Source organism: Nannospalax galili, unplaced genomic scaffold (genome assembly GCF_000622305.1).
Source record: "Nannospalax galili isolate Female #2095 unplaced genomic scaffold, S.galili_v1.0 scaffold747, whole genome shotgun sequence".
NCBI classification, from domain to species: domain Eukaryota; kingdom Metazoa; phylum Chordata; class Mammalia; order Rodentia; family Spalacidae; genus Nannospalax; species Nannospalax galili.
In genome coordinates, this window is record NW_008357686.1 from 1,104,591 (window position 1) to 1,122,616 (window position 18,026).

At 44.4% G+C, this 18,026-nt stretch overlaps 1 protein-coding gene and 1 pseudogene across 1 annotated transcript in view; both read right to left on the reverse strand.

Moving 5' to 3' along the window:
• Nucleotides 1-13,532, reverse strand: part of Nhsl2 (NHS like 2) — a 153,862-nt gene extending 140,330 nt beyond the window's left edge. Inside the window, exon 1 of the mRNA XM_029557440.1 lies at nt 13,354-13,532. The gene's annotated coding sequence lies outside the window, so the exon portion shown is untranslated. The remainder of the gene's footprint in view (nt 1-13,353) is intronic.
• Nucleotides 13,533-13,745: 213 nt separating this feature from the next.
• Nucleotides 13,746-18,026, reverse strand: part of LOC108490058 — a 5,071-nt pseudogene continuing 790 nt past the window's right edge.

Below are 18,026 nucleotides of genomic sequence, written 5' to 3' on the forward strand. Positions count from 1 at the left end.
CTACTACTTTGCTGAGTGGGCATGGGGACTAGACAAAGTATCTCCAGGTTAAGTGACTAGCTGCAGTCAATAAAGAAATGTGCATTCTGGTCCTTTTTAAGTGTTTTAGTAAGAGAGTATGTATATATGACAATGGGTGGGTATGGCAAGTAAAATGCAGAAATGCAATCTTTAGCATGGATATGGGACTTGGGGTGGAGCTCAGTAATGGCCTGCATCCCTAGTACCAAAAAGGAAAACCAAAACGAAAACCAAAACCAACAACAAAAATGAAAAACAAGCCAGAAACCAGAATAGACAGGGGATCTTTATTCCCACCCTGCTTCCATTCCTCCAGCTACCCTCTCAAGGGAAGATCAGGGAACATTCCCCTGCTACAAGAGAGCACAAAGCCTTATTCTTCCACCAAAGGCCAGCTGGGAACCAGCTGAATTTGACTGCACCCATTCCTCATCCCATAGTGCCCAGGGCTACAGGCTTCCTCAGGAAGAATAGGAGACTCCAAGGGTGTGTCTCATATATTGCTGAGGGTGGGACTGGAGGAATTTCAGTTGGGCCATGATGAGATGCAGCCAAGATTGAGAACAGGCCAAGAAAATGCGCATGTGAGTCCTAAATACATGTGGACTTCCTGGGGGAGTCCTGAATATCCATACCAACTTCATGTGGGCCCTAGCTGAGTGGATGCAACCAGACCCTACACAACCAAAAGGGGCCAGACTGTAGTTAACAGATCTTTCTGTTTCCTAACAACACCAAGTAGGGATTATTGTTTAGAAGTCAATCTGCCACTAAACTTCACTGAACTTGAAGTTGTAAACCTCTTCAATTGTTCCCAGAGACATTTCATACTAGTATTACCTGCACTAGTGAACAATTAGAGGAAATCAAAATTTCTAAGAATTAGACAAAGCAAAAATATCAATTGCTTTTTTCAATGCTGAGGACTGCATGCTAGGCAAGGCCTGTACCACTGAGTCACACCCCTACTTGACAATGGATGGACCAGTGTTAATCAATTAAAATGAATATAACTTATATATCAGCATGGGTAAATCTTAAAAGCATAAAAATAAAGTTGCAGAAGAACATACATATACACAAGATGATGCCATTTATATAGTTTTAAAATATGTAAAACGATATTATATTTTTGTGGATATACATATGTGAGGAAAGTAGAACTATAGGCCTGGGAATTGGAAATAGCCAATTTGGGATACTGACCACTTCTTAGATGTGTGGGGCTCACAGCTGGATCTGTAATAAGCTGTTTCTTAGAAAAGATCTTTAGCAAATGTGGCAAAATGTTTAGATATGACATTTTTCTCCCTACTTTGCTGTACATTTGAATGAGTTTATAATTCTGAAACTTGTCAGAAAGCTGTTTGAGGCTGTACCTGCTTATCTCATCCTTTTACCATTGATTAGGGCCTGCTGCAGTAAGCACAGGCCTGGGGTATCCATCACAGATATGGCCATCCAAGCCTTTGCCAGCTCTGGGAAGGAGGTACCACTTTTACCCATTCTATACAGGAAGTACTTGAAGTACAGATAAGCAAAGTGACTTGTCCAAGGACAAAAAGTATGTTTAGACCTGAAGCTCTTGGGTTGCACGCTTGTGTCTTGGGGAATATGAGTCCTGTGCTAAAAACAGACTGGAAATCTTGTTTTGGCTTTTGAGACAGGATCTAACTCAACACCTCAGGCTAGCCTAGAACTCACTACGTAGCCCTAGTTGGCCTCAAATTTATGACAATCCTTTGCTTCAGTGTCCTGAGTGCTGGGATTACAGGCATTCTCCACTGTCATGCCCAAATGGTAATCTGTGATTTTGATGTTTTGGATTCTGTGTTAAAAAGGTTGATCAGCATTTTTCAGTCCTCTATCCAGTGACAAGTTGGTTCTTTCTTCCCTGGTGGCACTAGCAATAATTGAGAGTCTTGTTGGCACAAGGCTGGGCAGAAAGTCAGCTGTGAGTGGCTCTTTGGCCTCCAGCCTGCTGCCTAAAACCCTTACCTAGGGGAAGACAGTATGAGACCAAGGGGAGCACCTCTGCCATTACTAGAGTCACTACTAGGAATCGAGTGGCAGCTCATTGGTGCCTGATTAGAAAAGAGCTTTCTTCCCAATACACATCTGGCATCTTCTATCCTACCCAGTAGCACCAGGCCTGGCCAGGTGCATTCTGCCTCCTCTCAAAGCTCCAGTAGGAAACACACTGGGAGCCAGCGCTGAGCCAGGTGAACATATCAGACCAGAAAAGCACCACGAAGGCATTCCAAACTAAATTATCACTGGAACCACTGGCCACAAAAGTAGGCCAAGACCTACCTACAAGTTAAATCTTAAACATACTGATTGCCTGCTGAAACAGATGATTGAATTAGGATCTGAAATTTCCTAACATAATACCAAACATCCAGGATATAACCAATAATCAATCTCACATCCTATCAAGAACCAGAAAAATCGCAAGAATGAGAAATGACCATTAACACATAGCAACACCAAGATATCAGCTGTTGGAATTACTTGGCAACAGTTAAAAAAATACAGTCATTGTAAAATGCTTCAACTAATATGCTTGAAAAAATGGAAAAGCTTACCACAGTAATAGAACACACACACACACACACCCCTGGTGGGGATCTGGGGCTGTAGCTTGGCAGTGGACCACTTGCCTAGAATGTCCAAAGCCCTGGGTTCTATTCCCAGTACCATGAAATTCATTCATTCATTCATTCATTCATTCATCAGTCAATCATACAATTGAAATGACAGAACTGAAAATATAATAGCAGAAATTAAAAACCTCAATGGAGGGATCAATAGCAGAGAGAATATGATATGGCAGATGAAATGAACTTCAAGATAGAACAATAGTAATTATACGATCTGAACCACAGAGACTGAAGAAACATGAGCAGAGCATGAGCGATCCATGGGACAATAACAGGAGATCTTCGATTTCTATTATCAGAGCCCCAGAAGGAGCAGGTGTGTGATATCATGTTCAGTTCAAAGTCTTATATCCAGTGAAAACATCTTTCAGAAATGATGGGAAAATTAAGGCTTTCAAAGGAAGGAAAACTACAAATTTGTCACCAGGAAACCTACTTTGAATGAATGGCTAAAGGAAATTCTCTAAACATAAAGGAACACCAAGAAGGAAGACCATGGTAAGCAAAAACTGGATAAAGACAATAGATGCTTCCCCTCTACTTGAATTTTTTTACCTTTTTGAGATAGGGTTTCCCTGTAGCCCCAGCTGGCCTGGAACTTGCTATGTAGACTAGGCTGGCCTTGAACTCACATTGATCTGCCTGCCTCTGCCTCCCAAGTGCTGGGATTAAAGGCATGCACTATCACACCCAGCCTTTTTTACTTGAATTTTCTACATTATGTTTGATGGTTAAATAAAAAGACACACACACACACACACACACACACACACACACACCTCTTAGAATCACAAATCCTACAGTTAATAGTGAACTTAATGGTGGAAGACTGATTGGATGCTTCTGGAGATGAGAAACAAGGTAAGAATCTCTGCCCTCACTACTCATTCTTTTCAGTGTTGAGGATCCATCCCAGGGCCTCATGCATGTAAGTGTTTCACCACTATGTAAGTGCTCCACCATATGTAAGTGCTCCATGACTGAGCTACGTTCATGGCCCTATTCTCATTACTTTTATCTAACACAGTATTAGAAGTCCTAGCTATGCAATTAAAAGAAAAAAGAAAATTCGTATTGGAAATAAAAAATACCCCTACTTGGACATGACATAATTACATAGAAAACTTTAACTAAGTTGTACAAAAATTCTTATAATTAATAAATGAGTTCAGCAAAGTTGCACTTTATCATATAACACAGAAAGACAACTGCATTTCTATACTAGCATTGATCATGTAACACCAACTTAAAAACACATGCTACTGGGTCTGGAGAGATGGCTCAGTGGTTAAGAGCACTGATTGCCCTTGCAGAGGACCTGGATGTGATTCCCAGGACTCACATGGCAGCTATGAACCATCTTTAACTCCAGTTCCAGGGGAATCTAAAGCCCTCTTCTGACCTCCACGGCCTTGCATGGCACAGGTGCACTCACACACATGCAGGCAATACATTCACACACATAAAATAAAAATAATAAAATATTTAAAAAAACCCCAAACCCCACATGCTACCATTTATGCTGCTCCAAAGAAAATAGAATGTTTATGAATAAAACTTACACAGTCCCTAGCACTGCATGAATCAGGTGTGGTGGTACATTCCTGTAATCACAGCACTTGGCAGGTTAGTGGTTCAAGGTCATACTCAATAGCTATATAGCTCACACATCCAGGCAAGCCTGGATACATAAGACTCTGTCTCAAAAAAAGCTTGCACAGGGTGTTTATTTTGCTGAATCTCTCCCAATGCTTAGGAAAGAAAGCTAAGAAGGATTAAATAAATGGGGAGACATGCTAAGTTCATGGAGTCAACAAAATAAAGATATGAATTCTTCCTAAAATTATTTATAGGTTTACAAGGCCTAACTTCTGTGAACTGACTTTACTCATTCACAAGATGTGCTGGTTAGTTACTGTCAACTACTGATACAAACTAGAGTCATTTGGGAAGAGGAAACCTTGATTAAGGAAGTTCCCTCATTGGGTTGGCCTGTCGCCATGTTTGTGAGACATTTTTTTGATTGCTAATTGATGAGTGAGCCAGTAAGTAACATTCTTCTATGGTCGCTGCTTCAGTTTCTGCCTCTAGATCCATGCCTTGGATTTCCTCATTGATGGGATATAAGCCCTAAGATGAAATAAAACTGCCCCCCCAATTTATTTATAGGTTTAATGTAATTCCTATGAAGAACTCACAAAAGTTTTTGTAGCTACAGACCTTATCAAAAATTTACATGGAAAGATACTAAGCCCTAAAATACTAAGCTAAAATAATCTTGAAAAAGAAGGGTAAAGAGAGAGGAATCACTTCACTCAGTGGGGAGGCCTAGTATATAGCTATATTAACAAAGATTATGTGGTACCAGTAAATAGGTAGATATAAAGATCAATGGAACAGAACAGAAAATCAAGAAACATACCCATAAACTGTGTCTGACTGATTTTTTATTAAAGTGCAAAAGCAATTTGTTGGAAATATAGACCAATTAACAAATGGTACCGAGTCAATCAACATGTATGGACAAAAAGAGTTTTGACCTAAACCTCATGCCTTAGAGAAAAGCATAACTCAACCAGGCATGGTAGTACATGCCTGTAATCCCAGTTATCCAAGAAGATGAGGCTGGAGGATCACAAATCTGAGTCCAACCTGCACAATTTAGCAGGACATTGTGTCAAAATGAAAATTAAAAAGTCAGAGACCCAGCTCAGTGATAAGACAGTTTGCCTGCCATATTCAAAGTCCTGGGTTTAATTCCTGGCACCACAAAAAAGAGAAAAAAGTAACTGAAAATATAATAAGCTAATTGCAAGCAAAAGATTATAAAACTTTTAGGAAAAAATGAGAAAAATCCTTGGAATGTCAGGATAAGCAAAGAACTCTTAGATTTGAAACTGGAAGGGTGAGCCATAAAGGAAAAATTGGTCAATTGAACCTCAAAATTAAATTTTTCCCATAGAAAGAGAATGAAAAGACAAATTAGAGAGGGAGAAAGTAAACTGCTTATTCATCAAAGGAGTAGTAACTAGAATATGTAAAGATCTCTCAAAGCTCAACAGTAAAAATTCCAACCAAACCATTCACTTAGAAAAGAGGCAAAAGTCATGAACAGACTTTTCACTAAAGAGGACATAGAGATAGCGAAAAACCCCACAAAAGATGAAAAGATTTTCAGCATCAGCAGCAACCAAGGAAATGTAAGTCGACACGACAATGTGTATCACTACATGCCTATCAGAATGGCCAGTGATCACACAAAATGGTTGGTGAGGATGTCAAGAAACTGCATCATTGTTGGGGGCATGTGAAGTAGTACAGCCATACTGGAATAGAGTGTGACTATTGAAAACCTAAGCATACAATTGCCATACAACTCAGCAAATGAACTCTCATCTCAGTCATTTATCCCCGAAGAGTGAAAACATGTTTGCACACAAACCTGTTGCATGAGTGCTCAGAGCAGCTTTATTTCATAATATCCCCATATCGAAAACAATCCAGCTGTCCTTTGACAGGTGTGTGATTAAAAGCAATGGGAGTACATCAGATCAGGGAATGCTATTCAGCCACAAAAGGAGCAGATTACTATTAGATACAACAAATTTTCTTCCCCTTTGGAACAGGAATTCTTACTCTTTATGTTGGAAGTATGTAACTTTTTTTTAACATCAGCTCACAGTTAAAAGATTGTCTTGAGTCTCTCTAGAAGAGACTACGTATGGATTTTTGAACAGTATTGGAATTATAAGACCAATATAATTGGACTTTGGAAGTTGGATTGAATGCATTTTGTGTTGTGAGTTGCTCATGAGTCTATGGGGGTCAGGGGTGGACTGTTATGGTTTCAGTGTGAAATATCCCCCTCAGGCTCATATGTCTAAACACTGTTTGGGTAGGTTGCTGAAGTTTTAGGAAGTGGGGTCTATCTGGAAGAAATGGGTCACTATAGGGCGAACCTTGAGGTTTATCGTCTGCTCCTGCTTCCTGTCTTCTCCTTGCTTCTTTACCTGCCCTGATGTGAGCAAAGTTCAGCTGAAAGGCTTTCCCACCATGATGGACTATATTCCTTTAAACCATGAGACAAAAGAAAACATTGTTCCCTTTAAAAAGTTATACAACTTTTCAGTTCTTGGTGGCTAAGGGTTAGCAACAGGAGAAACAATCAGTGAGTAGGTGCAAATACCAAGAGGTAGTATGAGGGAGATCTTCGTGGTAATGGGATAGTTCAACATCTTGACTGTGGTGATGACTGTACAAATCTATGCCTCTGATGAAATTTCTTGGAATCATTCACATACATGTTCACTTCTAGAGTGCATGTAAAACTAGTGAAATCTCAGCAAGCTCTGTGGGTTGTATACATGTCAACTTCCCAGTTGTGTAAGATGTCAGCATTGGAGAAGTCTGGATGAAAGATCACAGGAGCCCCTTATAAATTGGTTTTGCAACTTCTTGCGAACCTTGAATTATTTAAAAATAAAGTTTTCAATGTTTGTTTATAGGTCATTTAATACTCAAAGCCCTTTTGAAGTTAAGCCCTTTTATTTAGAAGCAAATTGTTTAAGCACTGCAAAATTTCAATGTTTGGTTAAGACTTAATTAAGGTCTCACCATACCAAATAAGATACCTGTATTGCTTCAGGCTCCTTCCAGGGTGGTGATGTCATTTGCCCTGAGATACATGGCCTATATGTTTTTAGATTTGTTCTTAAAATTGATTAAATTTGTTCTTTGACAAATTCAAAAACATAAAAATAATGTGTTTTGTCTGGGCGTGGTGGCACACGCCTTTAATCCCAGCACTCCGGAGGCAGAGGCAGGCGGATCTCTGTGAGTTCAAGGCCAGCTTGGTCTACATAGTGAGTTCCAGGACAGCTGGGGCTACAGGGAGACCCTGTCTCAAAAAGACAAAAAAATAATAATGTGTTTTATTTATTTATTCATTCGTTTATTTTGTTTTTTATTTTTTAGGGTCAGGAACTGTAGTGTGTACCTGTAGTCCTATATACTTAGGAGGCTGAGATCACTTGAGCTCAGAGGTTCGAGGCTAGGTTGGGCAACATAGTGAGACCCCCGTCTCAAGAAAAAAATGGTTTTATATAAGTTAGTGATGTGGTATAGTGATAGAGTGTGTTTCTCACGTACAGGAGACCCTGAGTTTCATGCCCAGCACTGAAAAGAGAAAGAAAGCATTTTATTTTTTCTATGTATTTATTTACTGAATGTCAGAGCTGAATTTTTTTTTCTGGAGAGACTGTGAGCAATTGGAAAAGAGAGGGAAAACAGGGAAGAAAGGAAACCTGTGTATGCAGGGAGCCTGCTCTGACCAGACAATTCATTCATATGTTCTTACCTACTTCTCATGACAGCACAGACGAAGTTGGCATTTTATTCTCATTTCAAAGATGAAGAAAATGAGTTCAAGGGTTGTTTAAGTGACTAGCTAATAATTCCAGTGCAAGCTAATAGCATTATATATTCTAAGTTCTACACATGAATTATCTCATTGAATATTCACAGTTATTATATGACAGATACTACTATCACTCTATTTTATAAATGAGATGTTAAGTAATCTACCCAAGATTACATAGCAAAGAAAAAGCAGAACCAGGATCCAATCGAGCCAGCTGTTTTAAAGTCTGATGTTCTTTTCCTCTGCCCCAAGACATCGCTCAAAGTCAAGAAATATACTTCTGATTCCAAGGTAGAAACGAACTCTAGCTGGTACCCCTAATACGTCCCATGAGGTCTCTTACTACAGTGCCTAAGACCCTTATTGCAAAAACAGTAGTCCCCCCTTAACTGCTGTTTAACTTCACACAGTTTTAGTAACTTGCAGTCAACTACAGGATGAAAAAAATTAGTTTCGAGACAGAATCTCACTATGTAGCCCAAGCTAGCCTCAAACTTGAGATCCTCCTGCCTCAGCCTCCTGAGTGCTGGAACAACAGGCATGTGCTGGTTTTCTCTGCCTTGGAAATATTAGTCTTGACTCTTTCAAGAGAGAAAGAGACCATAATTCAAAATTTTTATCACAGAACATTGCTGCAATTCCTATATTTTTTTACTCATTATCGATGTTAATTTCTTGCACTATCTACTTATGATTTCAACTTTGTCAGAGATATATATGTATAGATAAACCAGTTTCTGTAGGGTTCAGTACCTTCTGCAATGTTGGGCACCCACAGGGAGTTGTGGAACATACTCCTCAATAGGAATGGACTACTGTATGATTTCTTGCCTGCACCCCTGTGAAGATTAATTTCAATTGTTAGCATGATGAGATCTAGAATCACCTGGGAGATGAGTCTCAGGGATTAGTTTCATTAGGTTTAGTGAGGTGGAAAGACCTGCCCACTGTGGGTGGCAGTAATCCATGCCTGAGATTCTGGACTGCATAAACAGGAAAAAGTGGGGGTTGCAGAGATGGCTTAGCAGTTAAGAGCACTTACTGCTCTTCTAGAGGATCCAGCTTGGGTTCCCAGCACCCACATGGCAGTTCACAACTGTCTGTAATTCCAGTTCCAGGAGATCTAATGCCCTCTTCTGGCCTTCTCAGGCATTGCATGCATGAGGTGCACTTATGCAGACAAAACACACACACACATAAAATATAAATAAATAAAAATCAAAATAAATCTTTTTTAAAAAAACAAAGAAAAATGAGCTAAATGTGGTGGCATACACCTTTAATCCCAGCACTTGAAAAGCAGAGGCTGGAGGAGCTCTGTGAGTGCAAGGCCAGCCTGGTCTATACAGTGAGTTCCAGGCCAGCTGAGGCTATAAGGGAGAGAAGACAAAAAAAAAAGGAGCTGGGAGCTGAGCACTAGCATTCATCACTCTCTTCTTCCTGACTGCAGACTCAATGTGACCAGCTGTTTCAAGCTCCTGCCATTTTTTCCTCCCCACCATGATGGACTGTACTCTTAAACTGTGAGCCAAAACAAACCCTTTCTTTCTTAAGTTGCTTTTTTTTTCTTTTTGTCTTTTTGAGACAAGGTCTCTCTGTAGCCCCAGCTGTCCTGGAACTCACTATGTAGACCAGGCTCGCCTTGAACTCACAGAGATCCTCCTGTCTCTGCCTCCCAAGTGCTAGGATTAAAGGCGTGTACCACCACACCTGGCTTAAGTTGCTTTTTTAGGGTGCGCTGTCACAGCAACAGGAAAAGTATCTGAGACATCCACTTTACAAGCGCTAAATTACTAAAGTGCCTTCAGGGATAAAATCATAGTTTGCTCACGTTTATGATCCTAGAGTCTGTGATGAGGCAGGGACATGACTGATGTCATTTGTGTGGATGGAGTTGGCAGTCACTCTAAATCCTGTGAACAAGTCTCTCCCTAGTAAAAGGACAAAGAGTAGGTGGGAGACCCCCTCACCACAGCCTATCAGACTGGGCTGGGTACACAGTTGGACTTGCTCTTCTTGATGCCTTTTCACTAAGCAGCAGTGTCCTGTAGTGAGCTTGTCCGGGCTCACCAGAACCAAACTGTTCACTTTTTTTTCCAGACTTTGTTGAGCCAGTGGTTAAGCTGTTGGTATCTTAAAATCAGCTGTGGTAGGAATATTTACACTGCAAAGAATTGGGAAACACTACAAAGCAGGGCACCCTCCTATGCACACCAGAACTGGTTCTTAGATTTCCAGCACAACGCTGTCGTAAACACTGGATTGCAGCACTTGGAACATGCAAATAGAGAGGCCCTGGATGGAAAGGGAAAAAGCTAGCCTCCTGCCTGTGCAAACGCTCTGTATCTTGCACTGAGTGGTAGTTACACACAGATGTCCACATATGGAAAAACTCACTGGCTATATCTTTATGACCCAGAATGCTTTCCTCTATTTGCTGTGTGAGCTTTCTCTAAGAAAACAAAGCTCAGACCGTGCAAAGATCTGTGGCTGATCCTGCGTGACCCTTGCAAAACCTTATTTATCGGAATACATGGGTAAGCTCAGGGCTGCCAGCATCAGGAATCCAAGTCCTTTCTCATGTCTTTTTTTTAAATCATAGCCACTGCCATCTCTTACCTCTGTTGTCCCTGGCTCACTGGCTAGGGACAGTGCTATTTGCTGGAGGGCAGCATGACTCAACTACTCGGAAGACCATTTTTCTAATTAAGGGGAGAGATGGATGGATATTTTCCCATACTTGGGCAGAAGCCTCATTCACTTGAATACTTTTACTGTAATTACTCAGCTTTACATTGAAGGGATGGCTTTTTCTACATTAAAAAAAATAGTGCACGAAACCTTTAGCTCCCCTCAAGCTAATAGACTTGGGGACAAAAAGCAAAGAAATAAAGTGCTTCGCAGAAAAACACTCGCACAGGAGAGGGAACAAACGTGACTAAACTTCTGTTGTGAAATCACCCAGGTTCCATATTGATCTCTAAGATGTTGGCAGACAGCAAACCTCCCTGACTTGAGCCCTCCCCCCTGCTTCCATTCTCCAGCTGTGAAGCTGAGCCCTTTGCTTGGGGGTGCTGCTTTACTCTGCAAAGGACTGTGGGCTCCAAGACTACTAGGAAGTGGCCAGAGCACAAGCAAGGGCAGCAGGCTTCTCTGGAGGAACTGGAAGGTTCCCATTATGGGGAGGCAGGAATAGTCATGATAGAATGGAAGATGTGCAAGGATAAGCAAATGCAGCACTGTCACAGCCTCAGGAAATCACAGACAAGTCCCCAGTCCTTTCTAGGCTCAGAAATAATAAGCAATGGGCTCCAACAAACATCGAGCAGGCAATTTCTGCATAAGTACGTAAAAAAGTGTGTGGCTGAATCCTGAAATATGGAGAGTTGGGGGGAGCACTCTCGAGGGAAGGAATTCCCAGGCTTTCTTTGAAGCCCTGTCACCAACCCAGTTTGTCTTCTTTGCTTCTTCCTTGTGCATCCCTCTTTTAGCTAAAAGCACATGGACTTGCTACATAGCCCAGACAGGTTTGGAATTCACTATCCTCGTTACAGGCATGGGCCACTATGGCTTGCAGGTGGACTTGTTCTTAGGCAGGGTGTTGAAGCCACTGGCAGGCCCCCTCAGCTTTCTAGGCTGAAGTCATGAAGCACACCCATTTCCTCCCCAACCCCAGTGAGCAGGGTGAGAACAAGGTGAACAGGCCCTGGCATTCAGTGCCCATTCCATTCCTATTCACTGGTCTTGCTGCAAGCTGACGACTCTGAATTCAGCCTCAAATCTCAAGCATGCTTAGATGGGGTTAGACCTTGCTTTTGCCGGCCATTTTTTCTGGGGGGAATGTTTCCTACTACACACACACACACACACACACACACACACACACACACACATCTCTGTATTGTACCAACATTTTTCACAACCAAAGGATCACTCAAGACTCAGTATTCCCAACTCCACCCCTTCTTTGAACATCTAGGTGGCTGTGATCCCAGCATGCCTTCTGTCCAATTGATGACACCTCACTCCAGCCAGCAGGAACCAAGTTCTCAGATGTTCTTGGCAAACACAAGCAATGCTTGGTCCAGATATGACTCTGAAGGCCTGGACAGGGGCTTTGCTCTACCCCTAGTGACCAGAGACATTGGGTCTGCCCCTTCGGTGTGAGAGGACCGTGGAGGAACTTGTTGATATTGGCAGGTTCTGGCCTTAAGAATCCTCCTTAGTGGCTGAGGTAATGTTCAGGGCCCAGACCCAGGTCTCTTTCAAGAGAAACTACCGTCAGGTGAGATACCCACTCGAGTGCCAACAGCGTCAGCACCTATTATGTCTTTATCAGGTCATCTTGGGACACTGGAAGCCAGTGCTTCTTCCTTTTTCAAATGGGCTGGGGGTACAGGGAAAGGCAGAGAGCAGTGATCTGGAGAAGGAAGCCAAGTGGAAGAATCAGCTGCCATATTGGGGAGCCAGTGCGCCCCCAGACACACCAGCAATGGGCTCCAACAAACATCGAGCAGGCAATTTCTGCGTAAGTACGTAAAAAAGTGTGTGGCTGAATCCTGAAATATGGAGAGTTGGGGGGAGCACTCTCGAGGGAAGGAATTCCCAGGCTTTCTTTGAAGCCCTGTCACCAACCCAGTTTGTCTTCTTTGCTTCTTCCTTGTGCATCCCTCTTTTAGCTAAAAGCACTAAGTTTTTTCCTCTGAAATATGAACCAAAGTCCTTCAAAACTAAGCGCCTTGCCTTTAATCATCTAGCCAACTTTAAATCAAGTCCTAGAAGACTTTGCATGGCCCTATGGCCCACCATGGGTACAGCTCAAGCAGTCTGAATCCCATTTGCTTTATCCAAGAGTCACCAGGGTGTCACAGACAGCTGTCTGGGGTTGGACAGGCAGCTATCTGCTTTGCTGTTGGGGTTCCCGGCATCTTTCTGGTCTAAGCTCCTCAGCATGCACTGCCACCACGACTGGTACCCCCACTTGCAGTGAGCTTAGCTCTCTCCAGGTTGCCGCACTCCCACTCATTACAGGTACGGTAGGCAACTCAAGATGGAAGTGGGCCAGGCTGCACAGACCAGGTCGTTGTGAGAGTCAATGAATGCCTGAACACAGAGACCCTGGTAGAGTCACCAAAATCCACCCATCTTCTTCCCACCTCAGTTGTTAAGGGTCTTGGAGGCCCTGGACCTCCTCGCACCTCTCCCTAGACCTCTTTGACAAAGTGAAACTTGAAAATGTCAGACACATACCTACTCACTGCAGCCACTTGCCCAGCAGTCCTCCAGATGATGTGCTTGGAGCTGGAGGAGGGACCAGGTGAGAGGACAAGGCTACTGGTGGGCTCCTAACCTCCAGGCCAAGTGAACCGAGTCTCCAGACACAGGCTGGAGGAGGGGCAGGCTTTTGAGAAGGGAAAGGAGGCAGGACCAAAGCTAACCCCTTCTTTTTTCTTCCTAAACTCAATCCAGATTTTCTTTCTGAGGGCTGCTTGAAACTGATCCACACAGCTCTGACTCGTCCTCTCTTAAAGTCATAGCCTCCCTGTGGGGGTGGGGAGCAAGGCAACTCTCACCTGGGCAGAAGATGCCCTAGATGTACAGGGAAGGCCACACAGGTGAGAAACCTGAAATGCCCTGTTTCTCTACTCCTGATCTACACTCAGAGATGGAGACTGATGGGGAGGCTTCTTCACGGAAGCTGACTCTGGGGCATGAGGCTGTAGGAGGAAGCAGACAGGCAGGTTAGAGGCCAGAGATGAAGGCTGAGAGTGTGTGACACCAGGAACACTGGACTAGGAGTCCTGGCTCTATCATGAGTCCCCGTGTCACCTTGAGCAACCCCCTCGCCTTTCTTGCTGGTTTCTTTTCTGGACACACTGAAAACTAATCATCACCTTGGTTGATGCAGTCTCCTGCTGGAGCAAAAGGGGGTACCCTTGGGAACCTGACGTTTGTCCCCAGCATGCTGTCCTGCTTTTGCCATCAGATGTTTACTGCTGTACAAGGGGCTCTCTGCTGGCTTAGGTAGAGGTGGCATCAAGTGTGAGTGAGGGAGCAGGTCGGGGGGCAGAAACTGACCTCTTCCTGCACTCCTCACAAGGTGTTCACACTCCTTGCACTTGCCACTCCCAGGTGCAGGAGGAAGCTATAAGCACACTGTCATCTACCCCTTACCTCCATAGCTCCCACTTCTTTCTGTCGGAAAACCAGTGAGGCCAAGGCCTGGCAGAGCTTGGGGCCAAGCTCCCAGTCTGGTGACTTCCCCCCAGAGACTATTGCAGGCTCCTACTCCTGCTCCTGCTCCTCCTCCTCCTCTTCTTCATCCTCCTTTTCTTTCTCCTCCTAAAGCTTCCACCTCCTGCTTCCTCCTCCTCCTCCTCCTCTTCCTCCTCTTCCTCCTCCTCTTTCTCCCCCTAAAGCTTCCACACGCTTCGGTCCACACCCATGCTGCTGCTCCCTCTCATCCTGTCTGCAGGGCCAGGCCATGGGCTTCAAGTTGCCCCCCTCCTCGTCCCCAGAAAGCAGCACACAGGCCTGTTTCCTTTTGAGGCCATGTTTCTCAGCTGCCTCCACATTAGACTCTCCTAAGGAGCTTTGGAAAAATATTTCTTCTCAGTCCCTACCCAGTGTCCAATTCCACTGCTCTGGGGCGAGGCCCTGGCACCGTTATTTTAAAAGTTCCCTAGGAAAGCTCGTGCCTACAATCCCAGCACTCCGGAGGCTGAGACAGGGGGATCCAGAGTTCAAGGCCAGATTGGACTACATGGTGGGACTCTGTTTCGAAACAAGACAAAACAAGCAAAAAAGAAAAACAAAACAGCTCCCTAGGTGATTCTGACATGCAGTGGTGTGGAGCACAGATTTAAGGGTTTCTGGTGTTGACCAGAGCAGGGGAGCCCAGATAACAGATATGAGGAAAGGATACAGGCCAGCATCCCCCAAAGGTCCTTCTGACACCTCAAGTTCCCTCTGCAACACTCTCTGAGAGAATACAAGGGCAATGGCTCACAGCACAGCACCAGGCATAGTCTAAGACTTTACGTGATTGTTTCCTTGGCTCCTCACAGCGACCTAACTTACCATTCTTGTCCTCACTGAATAGCTGAGGAAACGGAGAGCGTGGGTACACACAGACAGGCAGCGATGAAGCTGGGTGTGGACTGAAGCATGAACTGGGCTTGGCCACCATTAGGCTACATACCCCCGGCTCCCACTCACCAAACCTGCACTGCTCTTGGGTGTTCCTTCCAACCTGGAAAGGCCCTTGCTCCACACACCAGCTCTGGGGATGTCAGGGGCTAAAAGATGATGGCATCACCCACTGCCCACCAGGTATCCTTTTCCCTAAGTGGGTCCTATATGTTTGAGGGAACTGCATGAGAGGGTAGGCACTCAATTTCTGGAGAAGGCAGAGAGCTGTGATGGTTACAGAATGAACTCCGGGTGAGAAAGAACTGGATGCATGTCCCAGCCCGACCGCTGGCTTGTTGGTCACTACAGCCAGGTCTCCTAAAGGGCCGAATGGGATCATCATTCCTGGTTTGAAGGATGTGAGAGTGCAGGTGAGGGATCTGGAGGGGTGCCCAGTATGGTACCTATGAGCCTCCAGCACCACCCCACTATCAAGGAGCAGAGCCTGCCCCAGTGTGCCATGCACCCCCTTGGCAGCCCGGTGTTGCTCATCAGCCCTTTTTCTGGAAAAGTGCTTTTAAATGCAGTAAGTAAATTATGTAGGATCAGAAAGGAAACTGATGACCGGCTCCTGAAGTGCAATTTCCAATGTGGTCGTGTGTGCTGCTTGATTAATGCATTCAATGTAACAAGATCCAGCAATGGATCTAATGACTACCATAATTTCCAAGTGCACAGTGATGAGAATAAATGATTTTTTTGAGCTACCTGCAACAGCTGTAATATGATCTGAAAATAGCTCTAATTCTACCGGTGACAGTTACAGACACTGCTAATAGCACTGAGCTTTATTACTTTGAAGACAGGTTTGCCTGCTCCCCACTCATCAGCTGTGTGATCTAGACACCTTCCTTAGCTTCTCTGTGCCTGTCTCCTTATCTGAAAATTGTGGGTTGCTGCATGGATGAAACGAACCAATGTGCTTAGCTCCACACTGAGCTAAGCTGTCAGCTTTTACTGTTATCTATAAAAGGACTTGGAGTTCATTTACCTAAACCCAAAGCCCTACCCCAAGATAAGTTCTTATATACATAAAGGATTCCTCTGGTACAGGGCTAGGGACATAGCTCAGCAACAGAGTGCTTGCCTGCCACGCACAGGCCCTGGGTTTGCTGGCATGGCGCTATAATATTTGTATTCTTTTGGGACCTGGACTCTTTAAAGGTCTCTTCTGCAATATTGCCAAGGCCAAGTCTTCCCAGGTCTAGAATCAAGCTTCTTTTCAGGGACTGCCCACCCTTGAGTGTAACCTCTGAAAGTCCCCAGGGCCTCTTCTGGTAGTCACTCTTGTGATTCCCCCTCACTGGCTTCCCCCAGCCACTCTCATTACAACCTCTATCATGGCCCCAGGATTCCCATTTAAGAATCTAAAACATTGGGTGTGCAAGGAAGGCCAATCTCGAGTTCCAAGCCAGCCTTGGCTGTGTAGTAAAACCCCATCTCAATAAACAGAACCAAAAACAGAACAAACAAAAAGAGTCTCAGCATTTCCTGCAAACTTCTAACAAGTGAAGAGTAATTTGGGAACCTAGAGAGTTCCCTAACTTGATGCACCTGTTTACAGCCCATTGCTTCACTGGGCACATGGGGCAACTGAGACCCAGAAGGAGACAAGGACTGGCCTAAAGCCACTTGTTAGTGTACTGGCAGAGCTAGGCCTTGGACGTAAGGTTGCTCTTGCTCAAGCCTTCTGGGGCAAACAAAATCTCCATCCTTCTTGCCTCCCCCTCTTCCTCTGCCTTTCAGTTCTGGTCAGAACCCTTCAGTTCCACAGTCTCCTAAATATGTCACCAAACCACCAGCCCTACCCTGGATCAAGCCCTGGCCTTTAGACAGTCACCACAGCCTCCTCCCCAGCCTCCCTAACTGAGTCCTGGCTTCAAGGAGAACCCCCTCAATCTCTGCTTCTGTCTCTGAAGCATGCCAAGAATGTCCAGGGCGCAGAGGAAGTAGACAGCTCGAATGCAAGCTGCACACACACCACCCTACTACACCATCTTGTCGTGTCAGAAAAGAAGCAACCGAGGCCAGGCCTGGGGAATGGACCAGCGGGTCTGACAGTGAGCAAGACAGAGGTAGCGCTGCGATTAAACCCCAGGTCAAAGGGTTGTGGGCTGCAAGAGGCTTAGTTTAATGCTATTCCCATGACATCACTGCCTCTCAGAACTACACTCCCAGATCCTATTGTTTCAGGTAACAAGTGAAAACAGTGTTTTCAACAGCACCATAATCATGACTTCCCCTTCTATGTGCTCATTTTGAAAAGCACAGACAATGCTCCATCTCCTTCGCCCCCTCTCCCCAGGGCTCCTAAAGCCAGCGTCCAGCACTGCCAGCGACTTCCCTCGTTATCTGCTCCAGGAATGGGTGGGCCCTGCCTATTTGCCAACCATTTCCACAAATATTTCTACTGGCCTGGGCCCAAAATCAATTTGCCGGTCTCATATTATTGACCTGCCCTGTTGCCTTGAATCTGCTAAACCCTCTTTGCCTTCTCTCAGTATCATGCCCAAGGGGGAATGGACATTTGGACTTTGAAAAATAAATGAAGACCAGGCTTAGTAGTGTGCACCTGTAATCTCAGCACTGGGGAGGTGGAAGCAGGAGGATCAGAATTCAAGGTCATCCTTGGCAACATAGTTGAGTTTGAGGCCAGCCTCAGCTTCAGGAGACCTTGTCTTAAAAACACGAGAGAGAGAGAGAGAGAGAGAGAGAGAGAGAGAGAGAGAGAG